The following is a 17,829-nucleotide window of genomic DNA, read 5'->3' on the forward strand; positions in this document are numbered from 1 at the left end:
TTCTGATGTACTTGGAAATCATTCCCCTTCTTGCATCATAACTTGTGCAGCGCGGACCCACCACCCCTTTAGCATCATCACTCTAATCCTGTGCAGAACCCTGTTCCTAGACCAATGCCACTCTGAAATGCAGGCTTCCTGAAATATAACTCTGTGCTGTCTGCAGCTAGTTTGGTATTCTGTAGGAAGCAGGGGAAACAGAGAAACTAGTGTGATGAGCATATGGCACTACTAAGTGGGAATAATGCAGATTTAAAGCACATTAGACAGGTATGCCAATGTTTGGGACCACTGACAAGAGAAAATGTGTACCAGATAAGGAATCATACATGTATTTGTGAAACACACATTCATCCTAGGGTTTGTCGGTGCTATTTTACAGATGCTTATTCCCAACTCAGTGGTGCACAAATTCTGGTCACTTTATATTTTTCCCTTTGGGGTCTATTTTTTTTAACTACAACTCGGATTCACTTCTGCTCCCATTCAGCAATCCAGGTCTTGCTGTGTCTATCGAGTATTTTTGTTTTATGAGATTTGTTTTCACAAAGTGCTTGTAATAACCCATGCAGCTTTCTTGTCAGATCCAGACAGAAACTAATTATTAAGACTAATGATGGGGACAAATCCCACATGTGTTTAAAAGAACAGGAGTGCAGCTTTCAAATGGAGACAAAATTAATGTATCAACATTCTTGAAAAAGTTTGTCCATTTAATTTATCTTAAAAAATGTAAGTAGGGACATGTCCATACTAAAGGTGGTGAACAGCATGTCGGAGAAGTAGATTATTTTATGGCAGTTATTTTCAATTCGTTATTCTCTACCTTTCCAATTTAAATCAAGTTGAACAGAACACTATTTTCTTTGAACGTTTAGGCCTTTGCTGTCGCAACATCTTTCCAATGTAAGCACACAGAGAAAACAGCCTGTTTCTTGGTATGCTTTTATCATAAAAAATGTAGTAGCAGTGCAAACATGTTCTTTATTTTCAAAATTGTAAGGACTGTAAATCGTATTGACTGTTTTTGCAGTTTCTAAACTAGTGAGTGTGGTAAAGTTAACTATGACTCCAGAAAGAGTTAAGTAGATTGATTTGAGCAGCACAGCATCAGTGGACCAGCTGTCCTGGAAGCCAAAGGAAATGTGTCCCAGCACATTCCACATTTCAAGCAGTTACCAGACAGCAGTTACCATGGATCTAAATGGAAGCAAAACAACAATGAACCATAACACCATCTTAACAAATGAAAACTATATAACAAATATACAACAGACAGTAGATGAAAATATAACACAATTTTCCCCTTAAGAAAAGGAAAAGAAAAATTACTATGATGCAAAATCTTTATACTTCTCAGGAACACATCTTATTCTGGTTGCTCTCTTAACTCTAGGTGCCACAGATTCACAAAGCACAGCCTCCTCCCTTGGTACCAACACGTTATCTTCAGCCCACTGTTTCCTAGTAGTACTCTCTTCAAGCCATAATGACTTGTCAACTTTTGGCTCTTTGTTCCTCAAATCCAATTCACCAATCAATGTTCTTTGCATTTTAGTATATGTCTGGTGTTCCAGACTTCACCATCCAGAGTAACCATACTATTGGTATTTACCTTTACCACTTTCGAGACCTTGCTATACTTAAGCAAACCTTTTTCCACAATCCCTGGTAGCCTGATTTTCACTCAATCCCCCACTTGGAAACTTGGTTTCTTGACCTTCCACTTGGCATCATACCATTCCTTCATCTTACTTTGCTTACTTTCCACTCTTCTGCCTACTAGGTATACATCTGCTGAAGCACTTCTTTTTCCCATCTCTTCCTGAACCACCATGGACACAAACTCATCACAGGATTTCTTCCTTTAAGCAGTTTGAACAGACTAACTTCAGCAACAGTACGGGGTGTTTCTGGGTACATCCACAACTTTCCCTCAATATATTTTTCCATTCGCATCCAAACGTACACGCTTCAAACACCCAGTCCTTCAGCACATGATTAAACCTTCCAACCGGACCATTTCCCTGGGGTTCATATAGAGCTGTCATAATATGTTGGATCCTGCAGTGTTTGAGAAAATCTTCCATTTCCTCAGACTTGAGTTGAACACCATTATCAGTGATTAAGACTTCTGGGTACCTTTCCCTCATGAATATTTCTTTGAGAAACTCAATCACTACTGTAGTAGTCATCTGCAAAACAAACTTGACCTTTTGCCACTCTGAATGGCAATCCACAAGCACTAAAGCAAACTGGGCCTCTTGCGGCAATGAATAAAATGTCCCTGAAATGTCCAAAAGCAAACAAACACAAATGATGGACGGAATGCAGAACCAATCAAGCATTCACCCCCAGTCACAGATGTGGGTTTAATCCATCCATTCTTTTGCTCACCATGCCACCCCAGTTTGGACACAGCCATATGCAAATCAGTCTTAACCCTGTTCCCCATGGGAACAGTCCAGCCCAAACTGCCAGGCTAGGTCCTCCCTGGACCAGAAACAAGCATTTTGACCAGTTTCAGGGTATCACCCTTCAGCCAGGCTAGCTTGAATCAAGTGGCATAGTGAGCTTGGGACCCACATCTGGGCATAGCCAGCGCACTTATGGCGACAAAAGCAAACAAACACAAATGATGGACGGAATGCGGAACCAATCAAACATTCACCACCAGTCACAGATCTGGGTTTAATCCATCAATTCTTTTGCTCATCATGCCACTCCAGTTTGGACACAGCCATATGCAAATCAGTCTTGACCCTGTTCCCCATGACAACAGTCCATCCGAACTGCCAGGCCAGGTCCTCCCTGGATCGGAAACAAGCATCCTGGGAACGGTTTCAGGGTATCACCCTTCATCATCCATGCTACCTTGAATCCAGTGGCATAATGAGCTTGGGACCCACATCTGGGCATAGCCAGCGCACTTATGGCGACAAAAGCAAACAAACACAAATGATGGACGGAATGCGGAACCAATCAAACATTCACCCACAATCACGGATCTGGGGTTAATCCATCAATTATTTTATTCACCATGCCACCCTAGTTTGGACACAGCCATATGCAAATCAGTCTTGACCCTGTTCTCCATGGGAACAGTCCAGCCCAAACTGCCAGCCTAGGTCCTCCCTGGACCAGAAACAAGCATCCAGGGACCGGTTTCAGGGTATCACCCTTCATCAGCCAGGTTAGCTTGAATCCAGTGGCATAGTGAGCCCGGGACCCACGTCTGGGCCTGATGTTTGGAGGACATACCCAGATGTTGCTTATGGGCTAACTGAAGAATTACTTGCTGCGTTTTAGCTGGAGGGACACACTTGCCATCCTTAAACAGCAATTCTCCCTCCAGCTACAGCTCATCAGATACTTTCCAAAATGTCAGGGTTCAATTTCTCTTTCTTCAGCCACCCTTCTAAAAAATACTCTTTCACTTTTTCCCAAAGCTTATCCTTGGTTCTACTCGCTATCCACAATCCTTCATCATTTCCTTCAACATCCTCTTTCACAACATCGTTAACTGTGGCAATCCTGCCCAGTTCTTCCTTCACCTCATTCTAATGCTCCGTGCTACATGGCAATCTGGACAGACAGTCTGCTGTGAAATTGTTTCTTTGTGGTACATATTCAATTTTAAAATTGTACTCTTGCAATCTTGACATCAGCTTCGCAATACGAGCATTGGGTAGCCTTCCAAACACACCCGGAGATAAAATATGTACAAGAGGTTTGTGATCTGTTCTCAAAAGTAAATAACAGCCCCACACATAGTTGCGAAAGTACTCAATCGCCCAAACGTACATTAGTAATTGTTTCTCTATTACAGCATATCTCCTTTCAGTGTCATTCAGAGTCCTCGAAGCAAATGCTACAGTTCATTCTTCTTATCCACACTCCCAGGATAACACACCACCCATACCACCCATACCATACATACTGGCATCCACTGTAAATATACATTTCTTTCCTATACACAAACGTTCCAATGTGGGTGCTTCCAATATGTCACTTTTGACTTGTTAAAATGCTTGTTTCTGTTTGGCAGTTCGATTAAAAAGAGCATCTTTCCATGCCAATGCTCTTAGAGGTTCCATGTTTGTTGCAAAATCCTTAATACATTTACTATAATAGTCACACATTCTTGCAAAAGATAGTAATTTCTGCTTTGTGTCAGGTGCAAGTGCTTTCACAATGGCATCCACAAGAGACGTTTTGGTACCACCCCTTCACTGGACAATGTATGTCCCAAATACTCCACAGTACTTCTGAAAAATTTCCATTTAGTTTATTTTAAAGTCAACCCACATTCTTCCATTTTTTTGCACTCTTCTCTAAGGTGAACCAAATGTTCCTGATGATTCCTGGAATATATGAGAATGTCATCCTGGCAACATTTGACAAATGAATGCATGTCTTTAAATATGTGGTACATTGCTCTTTGAAAAACAGACACTGCTGAGGCAAGATCAAAAGGCATCCTCTCAAACTGAAACAGCCCCAGCTGCGGAAGAAAAGCAGTATAGCGCTTGTACTTTGCTCAATTCTATCTGATGATACGCAGATCTTAAATCCAATGTGGAAAAGACTGTTGCTCCCTCTGGCATATATCCAACTTCATTAATATTAGGGCAAGGATGACAATCTACCATGTTATTTGCATTCATTGCCCCAAATCAGCACACAGTTTCTAAGTTTTGTCACTTTTTCACACCCAAACTTTAGGAGATACCCATTCTGAAGACTCAATTTCTTCTATGATTCCATCTCTAGCCATGTTATCCAACATCACTTTTAATTCTTGTGTGACGTTTATAGGAACATTTCTCAATTTCTGTTTTACCTGTTTAGCCCATTTTATCATTCTAATTATGTGTGAACATATTTTCACATATTTGTAAAAACTTTAGGAAACTGGCTACATATACTTTCCTCATCACATTTATCCACTACCAGCAAACAGGCTATTTGCTTCTCGGATTAAGAGTTACACCTTCCATCTTTTTTTCCAATAGAGTACATCAACGCCTCTCTCAGCAAAATATAGTTTGATCTGGGCCATTCTCCCTTTGAACTCTAATTCAACTGATACATATCAAATAATATCAAAGGTAGACACTTCAGAATTCTCTGCAATTATATCAGATGCCTTTAAATTGTGTATGTCCAATACTCCTGAGATTTATTCAAGGAAACACTTACTAGTGATGATGGTCCATGGAGAACCTGAATCTGCTGTAAGTTCCAATTTAACATTTAAAACTTTCACAATGCACATACGTGGACATTGGATTTATTTTTCTTCCTAATTTCTACTAAAATTTCTAATGGACAGTACTACTCCTTTACTGTACCCTTCTCTCCAGCCACACTCACATTTAGTATCCTGCTCCCCACCATCTCCTGCACAAGACACTTTTTTTCTAGGAGCATTAGTATTCTTCTTTACATCCTTGCATACATGGGCAAAGTTCCCTACACGTTCACATTTTTTGCAATCCTACAAATTCAGCAAGACACTGGGCAAAAGAGACAATGTGGTTGGTCCTACCACATCTATAACATACTGTCACTTTTTCACTCCCTATTGTATTTTAACGTGCATTGTTCACACTGCATACATTAGCATCAGTATTACTTACTGTGCATACATCGTCATTACTAACAGTAGTTTTGTTCACTGAAGACATCCATTTCTCTAAAGCTTTTGAACAGCAATCACATCATGTAGTTTGGGATCTCCATTACCCGGAACTGTTTTTGTATTTTTTTGTTCTTAAAATGAACTGTGACCTGATCCATGATCATTACATCCATCATAAGCCCAAAATACATGTCTTTGAAAGTCCCCTTAATGCTCTAATAAACTCATCAAAAGATTCATTTTCTTTCTGTGACCTGGTGTAGAATTGAAATCTATTTAATGTAATACTAGTGGTGGGTTTGAATCTAAGTTCCATTCTTAAAAGAGCTTACTGTTATACATCAATGTCTTCTTCCTGTACCTGAGGTAAAGTTCTACACAACTTGCCCCTCTGATTGTCAAATGCACATATTTGCAGATACTTACAAATGCATTTACAAAGGAGTTTTGACACGGAGAGCCGGAGTGAAAAATCAATGACCAAAGGTCTGTTTATTTTTGCTGCAGCAAAGAGGACAGGTTTACCACTGGCATCCCAGGCCCGAAGTAAAGTGTGCTGACATAAAGCGTTTAACAGTGATATTTATACTCATACATCAAAGGATACATAAAATGTGTAACTAATGATATACGTCATACAGATATTTTTAAGGAGTTAATCAGTATCCACACACTTGTTCCATTCCCAGCCTTGTCCTTGCCTCCCTTCTGCAGCTGCCTGACTCCCCACATTCTTGAGACCCTTCAAAGGATTACGTTGTTCAAAGGTATAGATATCAGCCTTTCCCTCCCCAAAATACCACAGCCGAGGTCAGTTAGTTATTTGAACACACAATTATAATGAATACAGTGCCCCAGTTAGGGAAAGAAACCAGCTGCAAGCCCATGGCGTGGAACCAGGCTTATTTTACCTACACAAATATACATAAGATAACATATGTGATAGACAGTGCGTTCAGAGACAACAAAAGCTCAAACTTACACGTGTAAAAGAAACGAAGCAATTCAAAATGAATTCTAACAATCGACCCTTTTTGAGTTTTTTTTCTTCTGAACATAATAAACGTTTGAATAGTTCTAAATTTCCTCATATATGTTGAATTTTACTCCCACTTCATTGAAATTTGCATTCATGGGGACATAAACAACCGATGGGTATGAGCAACCAGTATCTGCAGTGAGGACAGTGGGGTCAATAGCCATTAGGGAAGTTATCTCTTCTCTCTGCATCATAGCTCGATTGGTTTCTAGTATTTTCACTGGCGGAAGTTTACACAATTTTAAACAGGAACAGAGAGCAGGTAAGCACTGCACTAATAAACAACTTAATACAATAGCTATTATTATAAAAAGTATGTCTTTAAACAACCAGCCCCACCCCCCAAACCAAGACCATAACCATGATAAACTCCAATCGCCTCCTTCATATTGGCCCCCCTTTTCAAATACCTGTACTGCTTCTTTTATTTTCCCAATATCCAATTCTATCTCTGATGACTTGTTGACGAAATAACAGCACTTTTGCTGGTACTGATGTTGGATTAAAACACATACTCCTCCTTGTTGTACTGTAATCAAGTCTAGGGCAAGCCGATTTTGTATCGCCAATTGGGCTGCAGAGTTTATCTCTACCTGTATACTTCCTATGGCCTCTCTGGTGGCATTAAATGCAATGGCTAATTCAGCTGACATATTCATCATTGCCAGTTGCAAATCGAAAATTCCAAATCCGGGAATAAGAACATGTAATACTTGAAATACCCAGTTCTTTCGCTCCTCCAGTATGGGTGTCCCTCGTTTGTACCTATGTGCAAAACTCCCCATGTTAAGGGGCTGGGAAGATGATATATTTGATATCACAGTAATGTTGGGTGCCAAATATGCCAGTGAACATATCCCTTCCCAGTTTAGAGGCAGTACTTTATATGCAGTTCTTCCACATACGAAGTACATGCCTCCCTGGATTTGTGAATTTATAATGCTGTATTTTATTCGAGGCAATCCTACACCCTCTGGGGTGTCATGCTCAGAATTATTGCAATATTTGTAATCTTCCCAGATTGTATTTAGCAATGATACATTTGCCCAGGGTGCAACATATGAACATCTAGCCGTCCAGAGGGGGCCAAGGAAAACCCGGGACAATATTACAGGTGAATTTTTCCCATTTCTATCTTGTTCTCTGGAGGGATCATATAACAATCCTTCTGGATCTACTAGAATCTCATTTTCTCCCACAGTCAGGTTCCAATAATTCACAGTGTAATTTTGATGAGTCCCATTAATTAACGCTGTCCAATTTCTGTCTATTTTCTCCTCTCCTTCAAGATCCCAATTCCCTGTTTTTATATCAAATAACAAAGTGTAAACACACTGTTCAGGAGGGATCTTTCCCATGTATTTTGCCTCTGGGTTTTGCCCATAAAAATAGGTACCAAAACATATGGGAAACATTTTAAGTGTGGCATTCTCTCCAGGCATCGGGGAGAGCTTGTATTCTGCCTGGGTATTAGGGAGCACAGCACACCTAGGGTACCATTGATATTCTTGTTGGTCACATCTCCAAGTGGTATTTGGTACAAGACACACTTCCCCTCTTTCATATTCGCTTGGTGATACTGGTACTTCATAAAGGCCTATAGGATCCTCGGGGTGTCTAGACAAGTGCCGGCAAATCCAACAGTCAGTGAGACTTAATGTCTCCGCTAATTTTCCATGAACCTTTATCAATGGATGTAAGGTAGGATTTTGCAACAATGATGCAACACCACTGGACATTATACATATTAACATAAGGGTCACTAGGTACTTCATTATGGTTTTGTAGAAATAGTTATAAGGCCACTCTTCCCTATTCTCTAGAGGGATATTTGTCCTGCCAAATGGATATATCTTCATAATTTTATTGTGCTCTTCTCCTTGGTCCTACAACTTTTCTATGATACCGTTTTACTCGTCTCAACCGCCTACGCGTGTTCAAAAATATACTCACACAATTACCAAATATGTAAATGCAAAATATTGATATCACTATACTAATAATCATATACGTATAGATACAGATAAGTAAATTTTTCCTTCAATGTTCACACCCACTAGGGTTCAGCACCGCCGTGCTTTACACTCTAGCAGTTAGGCTGCACTGGTTGGTCCAGGACAATAGAGGTTGGCTTGATCCTAGGTCCCTTAGCTTCTCCTTTTCAAGTTTTAACTCCTGGTGAGTCTCAACTCCCAGTGAGTAAGTCGCAATACTTCAAAGTTAGTCTTCAGTATAGTTTGTCAGTTTCGTTCAGTGTCTCAGCAAAATGAGGGCGGAGGCCAGCAATTTTCAACCAGATTAGTGATGTGCTTGGGTATTAAACAGAAAAAGGGCACCTTTCTTTTTTTTTTTACCGCTGGGACTACAAACCGCACCAACCCTAATGGCTGGCCGCTTCCGTAGAACTGGTACTTGGTTTTTTTTTTTTCTTTCTCGCCAGTCACAGAACTGTTAACTCCATTTACCCACTGATTGAATAGCGTTGCACAAGCTGCATCCCACTATACTTGTGTTCTCGTTGAGACAATTGTTCTGACCAATGTTCTGGTGTCGTTGCACAGGCTAGTCACCCGTGTTCATGCTGGAATTTTAGTCATCACAGTCATTTACAACCTCGTCGCCCAAAGTGTGCGTAACAACAGTGAGGATAGCTCGTTTTAATGCTGGTACATCAATGGCATCGGAAATGCCGGTGGCGGTGAAAGCGGGGAACTGTATTTCACAAAGGCAGGCGTGCCGTATTCTGCTGAGCAAAGGATTCCTTGGCCATTCAGAAGAGACCTCAGTTTGCAATTCCAAGCTAGGAGCTATCAGGGTGATGTAAATGTAGCTTTTCGTAGGGGTCACCACCTTACGCACCTTCAAAATTCTGTTCATTTGGATGGGCGAGGACGCAGGTTGTATCGATGAGTTTGTTGATCTTCAAACAGCAACTCTTCGTCACTGGGCTGCTGTGTCACCGCAGGAGCAGAAGTAGCACTTGAAACCTGTGGAGGTGTTTCCTGTCTCCCTACTTCGCTGTAATCAGGAGACAATGGTAATTCTGCTGTTAGAGTACTCTGTAGTGGAATTGGTGCACGCTTACAGTGGCTAGCATGTATCCAGTTTTTCCTTCCTTCCACTTTCACCGCTGTCTGTGTTGCAAGCAGTACCTGGGCTGGCCCCCGCCACCTGGGCTGAAGACTGTTGGTTCTTTGAAAATTCTTTGTCATAAGCCAATCCCCTGGCTTAAAAGGGTGACCAGGGCCTTCAAGAGGAGTCGGTAGGCTGGCCTTGACCTGTTGGTGGATCAAACGCAAATCTTTAGTCAATTGTTTACAGTAATCTACAAACAAAGGATATTGCACTTCAGAAAGCTTCTTTGGTCGTGGTACCCCCCAGATATTGGCTGGCCTCCCCATGACAACTTCATAGGGGGATAATCGTGACTTGCTACTGGCAGTCATCCTGATGGACATTAATGCTAGGGGCAAAGCATCTGGCCATTTTAAGTTGGTCTCAGCACAAATCTTAGCTATTTTGCTCTTCAAGGTGTAATTATACCTTTCTACAAGGCCCGCTGATTGTGGGTGATTTGCAGCATGAAATCGATGTTTGATGTTAAGGGCGGTACAGACCTTCTCCATTACCTCATTAGAAAAATGACTGCCATTGTCACTCCAGACTAATCGTGGCAAGGCGTATCTAGGAAAATATTCTTTTAGTAATATTTTGGCGGTAGAGAGAGCACCATTGTCTTTTAATGGGTAGGCCTCTATCCATTTTGAAAACATGCATACTACCACTAACACGTATTTCAGTTTGTTACACGGTTCCATGTGGATAAAATCCATCTGTATAGCTTCAAAAGGGAGATCAGGAGGGGCAAAGTGGCCAGGGGGCGTAGGGGTCCCTTTTCCTGCATTGTGCACTGCACACACCATACAACTTTTAACCAGGTTATTAGCAGCTTTGGATATCAGAGGATTACTCCAAACATGGTCCAAAGTTGTCTTGATGCCTTGGGCACTGATGTGTGCAGGACTGTGGGCCATAGTAACCATAGCGTGTACATAGCAATTAGGTAACATCCATCTTCTTCTGTCTGTGTCATCTGTGTAACAACCCTCACTGTCTAGTCTACCGTTCTTCTCCCACTGTTCCCTTTCCTCTGCTGTTGCTTCTGCTTGAATATCTCTCACACACTGCATGGTATTTTCTAATACTTCGTACTGGGGCTCTCCCTTGATGCTACTCTCAACATATGCATTGTCAAATGGTGCTCGTGCTGTTGCTTTCGCTGTAGCATCTGCAAAAGCATTTCCTCGTCCTATATCATCAGTAATTTTTTTGTGGGCACTACACTTAATGATTGCGACCTGACGGGGCAGACTGAGAGCAGTCAAAAGTGTCACAATCAAGTTGCCATGCTGGATGGTAGTGCCATGTGACGTGATAAAGCCTCTATTCGCCCAGAGTCGCCCAAAATTATGAGCTACTCCAAACGCATATTGGCTATCAGTGTAGATGTTAACACTAAGATGTTCACTTATTTCACAAGCTCTGGTGAGGGCAATTAATTCTGCAGCCTGTGCCGAATTTTGCGGGATTCTATGAGATTCAACCACTGTTTTGACTGTGGTGACGGCATAGGCTGCAGTGGTCGTACCATCTGGTAACTTGAAGCAAGACCCATCTACAAACAGCTCTCCCTGTGGGTCAGATAGGGGAGTGTCTGTCAAGTCTACCCGTCCCTTAGTTTCTTCCTCAGTGGCAAAAATGCAATTATGATCAAATTCCACATTGTCCTGAGGGAGGGGTAGTAACGTAGCTGGGTTCAAGACATTGCACCGCTTCAAAGTAATATTTGGACTGAACAATGTTAATTCGTAACCCGTTAGACGAGCACTGGTGAGGTGCTGCGTCTGTGTCTTGTTTAACAAAATATCAACGGCATGAGGAACCATCACAGTGAGCGGATTGCCACCAACAAACCCTTCACTTTGTTTCACCGCAGCTGCTGCAGAAGCCACTCCTCTAAGACAAGTAGGCAAAGCTTGCGCCACAGTGTCCAAGGTGGAAGAGAAGTATGCACAAGGGCGTTGTCTCCCACCTTGGGCCTGTGTCAAAACAGACAATGTACAGCCATGCTTTTCATGCACAAATAAAACAAATGGTTTGCTGTAATCCGGATTACCCAATACAGGAGCAGAGCACATCGCCTTTTTTAATTCTTGAAAAGCCTCCTCACATTTGTCAGTCCAAGGTACAGGAGAGGGCACATCTGAAAGTGTCAGAGCAGTCAATGGTTTTGCTATAAGTGAAAAATTTGGAATCCACTGTCTGCAAAAAGATGTAAATCCCAAAAATGCTCGGACTTCAGAAGGGGTGCGTGGTGCAGTCATTGTATGAACCAATTTAATTCTGTCTGGATGTAATCTCCTTCCCTCCTTAGAGAGGAGGTGTCCTAGATAGGTGACCTCCTCTCTACAATACTGCAATTTTGGAAGGGACACCTTATGGCCCAGAGGTGCTAAATGATGTAATAATGCAACAGTATCAGTCTTACATTGTGTCATGGAATCTGAGGCAATTAAAATATCATCAATGTACTGCAACAACGCAGAGCCTGTAGGTGGATTGAATTGGTCTAATTGACGTTTAAGACATTGACTATATATGCTCGGGGACTCAACAAAGCCCTGTGGAATTCTTGTCATCGCGAATGATCTACCAAAAATCGCAAAGCTAAACAAATATTGAGATTCTTCGGCAATTGGAATGCTAAAGAAAGCATTCTTCAAATCGATTACGGTGAAAAAACACGCAGAGGGTGGGATCATGGTGAAAAGACTATTCATGTCTGGGACCACGGGAAACTGGGGAATTACTATTTTATTAATTTCTCGGAGATCAATAACTAATCGATATACTGTGTTATCAGTAAATGATTGCTCACCAACTAATCTATTAGCATCATTTCGTTTCTTTACAACAGGAAGGATTGGACTGTTACATGGGCTGCTCACTATTTCCTTTATGACACCTGCATGCACAAGATCAGATATGACTGCCTTGAGCCCTTTTTCGCTTGATTTAGGTAATTTGTATTGAGGAACACGAGGTAACCGGGCACCTGGTTTGATTTTTATTACAATAGGGTCGATATCCATAATGCCTACATCATTCTTGCCTTTGGCCCATAAGCGAGGGTCTATTTCCTGTAGCTCTGGGGGTAAGTCGTATTCCTGTGAGAACATGCACCGAGTTGGGGAAACACTATCCATAGTTACATAGACACCATCCATTGAACAGTGAATAACTGCATTTAATTTCTTTAACAAATCTAATGCAAACAAGTTTTCATTGCAACCTGATGTTAAAGAGAGTGGCGTGTGTACTGTAAATGGGCCTACAGTTACTCTCATAGGTGTTGAGATGGGGCTCACCACGGGGATTCCAGAAATCCCAATTGATGTGGTATGAAGCCCAGACAGGGGAGCCCCGGGGACTGCAGAATGTGCAATAGATGTTCTGGTGGCACCAGTATCTAGAAGAAACTTATGGCCCTCTCCTTCGATTTTTACATCAATGTAGGGACCATTTTGATCTACAGGAATACTTACTCGCCCCTGGCCCTGTCTGTGGCTGTCCTAATAATTGTAGGATTCAGAAAAGAAATCATCAGCATAATATTGTCGTTCAAATGCATTGTCAAAAATATTAGTGTTACGCGGGACCTGATTCTCATTCTGCGAATTCTGATCAGTTCTACCTCTTCCTCGTCCTCGTGCATTACCTGCCGCGTTCCCTCTATGAAGTGACATACTTTGCCTTCCTTCCAGTAATGGGCAAGTATCACGCCAATGTCCATCCTGCTTACAGTAGGCACATTGGTTGATATTTAATCGGCGGTCTTGGGGTGGTGCAGATGTACCTCGGCCTCGACCCCTTCCCCGTCCCCTTGGTGGGCCACCCCTTTGCTGAGGGGTTGCATCCCGCTGAGGGTATGCCTGCTGTAATAATACCTTTTTCTTCAATTCTTTTACTGACTTCTCATTCTTTTCTAATTCTTCCTTGTACCTGCTCTCATAGTATTGCGCCATCTGCAAAATCTCTGCCTGTCCCTTCGTCATCCACGAACTCTCTGTTGCTTTTAATTTTTGTGATATTTCAGGTAGAAGGCCATTAACAAAGCGTTCTACAAATAGTGTGACACCTGTTACGGTGGCGAGGTCTTGACCGCTAAAATCTATGAACGCTTGTTCAATTCGAGTAAAATAATCTGGGACATCTTCACCTATTTTCTGTTTATAAGTGGCAAGCTTTCCCCAATCCACAGTCTGAAGAGGTATAACAGTTTCTAACTTAGTCAATATCCGATTAGGTAAATCTAAAATATCCTGATGCGGCAGGGTTCCTGGTGCCCTTTGTGCTTCATGTGCTTCTAAACCCCCCCATGTATTTCCCAAAGTAGGTGCATCATCTACTCTTCTAATTTTATGCCAAACTTCAGGACCCAATAAAACACCAAAAAAATAGTCAATGTCTTTGAGTGTCATGGTTGTGGTGGAAATGGCAGTTCTAAGGTCCCGATAGAATCCAGCTGGATTCTTTCGAGGGTCTGGCAAGTCTTTCTTTATAGCCATTACCTCCTCCCTTTTCCATGGTATATGAACAAATTGGGCCACCGGCACGGGAGCTGGTTGTCCGGCGGCAGCTGCTGCTGCGACTGCAGCTGCAGTGGGCATATCAGGGTGCACTTCCCTCATTGGGTACCCCTTGTCATATCTATTTAGAACATCTTCCCTGGCTATGACACAAATGCGTACTCCCTCATTTATGCTGCTACTATCAAGAATACAAGCCCTACTGTCCCGCCATAATTGGTTTAATTCTTGTTCATAAGGGAGAGGGGTAGAATCTGTAATGCAAGACTTCCAATCCCTCTCCAATTTTTCAATCATATACAACAGTGCTAATTGCTGTCCAAAATGTGACATCTGTTGTATTGTGTCCATAATATCGGTGTGGGTGTAAATAAGATGTGACATCCAGTTATCTGACTGATCCTTGATAACCCGTTTTTCCCAATCCCCAATAGTGGAGCGGGTACCAGGGGGCGAAATCGACTTCATATGTGTGCTCCATATGGGTGAAAGTGAGTGAGTGGCTGTGCACCGTCGGCGTTGTCCATTTGGGGTATTAGGGGCAGGGGACATTATTGGTAACCTTGCAGTGTTGGCTGGTAGTGGTGGGGCAGGTGGCGGAGGGATTAGGACTTGGGCTATTTGGGTGGCTTGAGCTAGAGGCTGTGGTGGCTGTGGCACATGCTGCTGTAGTGGTGCACCTGGATTTCCCAAATTGTGCCCTTGCCCTTGCTGCTGTTGCTGTGCCCCCATGATAGGTTGGGCTACTGCAGGGGGTGTGTAAGGTGGAGGTGCAGTAGGGCTATTATCTAATAGCTGTAGCATTACCTCATCTTCCTCTAATGCATGTTTGGGTTCTGTTGGCTTTGATACATAACTTCCCTCCACCTGGGCCCTATGGACTCTATCTTCAGACTCAATTCTTTTCTGGGTTTGGGAATGGTGGTACAGGGCGGCTTTCTGCATGATGGTTCTCCGGTTCTCCTTCTCTAACAGTTTATCTGACTTCGTTTTTCTTTTGGTGGCCTCAATTTCCCATTTTCTGTATACTTCAAACATATGTTGTCTAGCCTTTTTATGAAACAAACATTCCTGTAGGTAGGTTAGTTTCTTTAAATCAAAAGACCCATCCTCCGGCCACTGGAGGTCAGGACAATGTCTAGTATATTTGCGCCATATACTATTATACAAATTATTCTCTAAACCATAATCCTTTAACATGTCCCACCCTGGTGTTCCCTCTTTTGGAATGGGTTGCTTTTTATCTAAACGTGGCACATGATTTCGGCGAAAACAAAGACATAACCCTTGCCAACATTTCTTATTTCCCATATCTAACCTTTTAATTTTTTCAAAATGCAACACGCACCAAATTTCAAAATGCAACCTGCACCGAAAAAAAAAACCCTTTTTCAAATGTGCACCAAAGAAAACCTTTTCAAATATTTACCAACTTACAAATTGCTCCAGGCCTGGGCAAATTACTCAAACAAGAAAAACACATGTAATACAAATTGTCAAATGGTACCTTGTACAAATGCAAATTTACCAAGAACTAATCATTCCCAAAAATGATAAGTTATCCAAAAACAATTATTCTCTCAAATGCAAGTTAAAGCAGACAAATAGCCAGCGAGGAACAGTCTTACCTGACTATCTGCTTTTTCCTGGATTTCTCTCCGGCCGCCCGTGTCAGACTAATCCGTCAAGATAAACACCGATGTTTCAGGGACTTCGCTGGGACATCATGAGAAAACGGGGGGAAACCTGCCCGGTGGATAAGATGCAGCTGCTTCAGAAACTAAGTCTTTGTGCAGGGGCCCCTGGAATCTACACCTCCGGAACGGCGTCCCCCCACTGGCAGCACGTCTCGTGACAGAGCTACTGAAGATATCCACTGGAAGGTCCCTATTCGGGCGCCAAATTGTCAAATGCACATATTTGCAGATACTTACAAATGCATTTACAAAGGAGTTTTGACACGGAGAGCCGGAGTGAAAAATCAATGACCAAAGGTCTGTTTATTTTTGCTGCAGCAAAGAGGACAGGTTTACCACTGGCATCCCAGGCCCGAAGTAAAGTGTGCTGACATAAAGCGTTTAACAGTGATATTTATACTCATACATCAAAGGATACATAAAATGTGTAACTAATGATATACGTCATACAGATATTTTTAAGGAGTTAATCAGTATCCACACACTTGTTCCATTCCCAGCCTTGTCCTTGCCTCCCTTCTGCAGCTGCCTGACTCCCCACATTCTTGAGACCCTTCAAAGGATTACGTTGTTCAAAGGTATAGATATCAGCCTTTCCCTCCCCAAAATACCACAGCCGAGGTCAGTTAGTTATTTGAACACACAATTATAATGAATACAGTGCCCCAGTTAGGGAAAGAAACCAGCTGCAAGCCCATGGCGTGGAACCAGGCTTATTTTACCTACACAAATATACATAAGATAACATATGTGATAGACAGTGCGTTCAGAGACAACAAAAGCTCAAACTTACACGTGTAAAAGAAACGAAGCAATTCAAAATGAATTCTAACATGATCCTAAACAGTGTGGCAAAATACATTTTTTTTCTCTCTGCACTCATATGTTGGCCCTCAATAGCACTCATATAATTTACAAATTCCTCTTTCCATCTCACGCATGGCATTACTGGTTCCCCTTTGGTTGGCAGAAATTTAACTGGAGGATCAAATTGCATGTTTACAAATATAAATGTAGTAGCCCTACTATTTGCTACAACGTGATGAAATAACTCAAGGGCAACAACAACAAAATAATAAACTAATAAAATAAAACCTGCAAAATAAATAGTGCAAGTCCTCATTGTTTTTGTAGAATCACCACAATGTACACCAGTACTGCTGTGGTGTCACAAATCTCCATGTTGCAGAAGAAGCCCTGATGTTCCTATGTAGAAATCTCTTCAAGGTAGAGAATCATCCAACTTACTGATTCTAGGGTGCTCTATCCAATGAGCTGTGTGTATAACCAGCCAATGAACTTCGAGGAAACGCAGCGTGACAATGTAGAGGTTCGCTGTTGCCAGCACACCAGATGAAAAGATGGTGATGGCGCAAGAGGAGAGTTCACGCTGACATCCGAGAAATGGTCACGCTGACAGTCACAGGAAACAGAAGGTAAGTTAAGGAGCGCATGTAGAAGTGGAGCACGGACAATCGGGCTGAAAATGAAACGACCACAAACTCACTGCAAGGGGTAAAAGGCTGCTTTAATATAACAGGTCTGGAAATAAAAAACCTTGGCATTAATAGCCTCACAAAACTACCCAACCCTCACTAATACAAAAACCATCACCTAACCCCTCCCCCTCCCTTTAAACTGACCCAACCGCCCTACCCTTTGTCCCATCCCCACCTTGACCCAACCAACCCATTAACCCATCTGTCCTGCATTCACCTTCTCAAATTACCCTTGACCAGTGCAAATTCCCTACCCTCTCCTATTTCTGAACTACCCCTTCCCCCCCGAAAGGCTAAACAG

General features: G+C 42.1%; 1 long non-coding RNA gene across 1 annotated transcript; it reads right to left on the reverse strand.

Moving 5' to 3' along the window:
* Positions 1-6,104: 6,104 nt before the first annotated feature.
* LOC138268481 (uncharacterized) lies at positions 6,105-16,803 on the reverse strand. Its single transcript, XR_011200016.1, has 2 exons — positions 15,961-16,803; positions 6,105-9,961 (listed from the first exon to the last, which is right to left on the reverse strand). It is a non-coding gene; the product is annotated as an uncharacterized lncRNA (long non-coding RNA).
* Between the last annotated feature and the right edge of the window lie 1,026 nt (positions 16,804-17,829).

Source organism: Pleurodeles waltl, chromosome 2_1 (genome assembly GCF_031143425.1).
Source record: "Pleurodeles waltl isolate 20211129_DDA chromosome 2_1, aPleWal1.hap1.20221129, whole genome shotgun sequence".
Taxonomy (NCBI): domain Eukaryota; kingdom Metazoa; phylum Chordata; class Amphibia; order Caudata; family Salamandridae; genus Pleurodeles; species Pleurodeles waltl.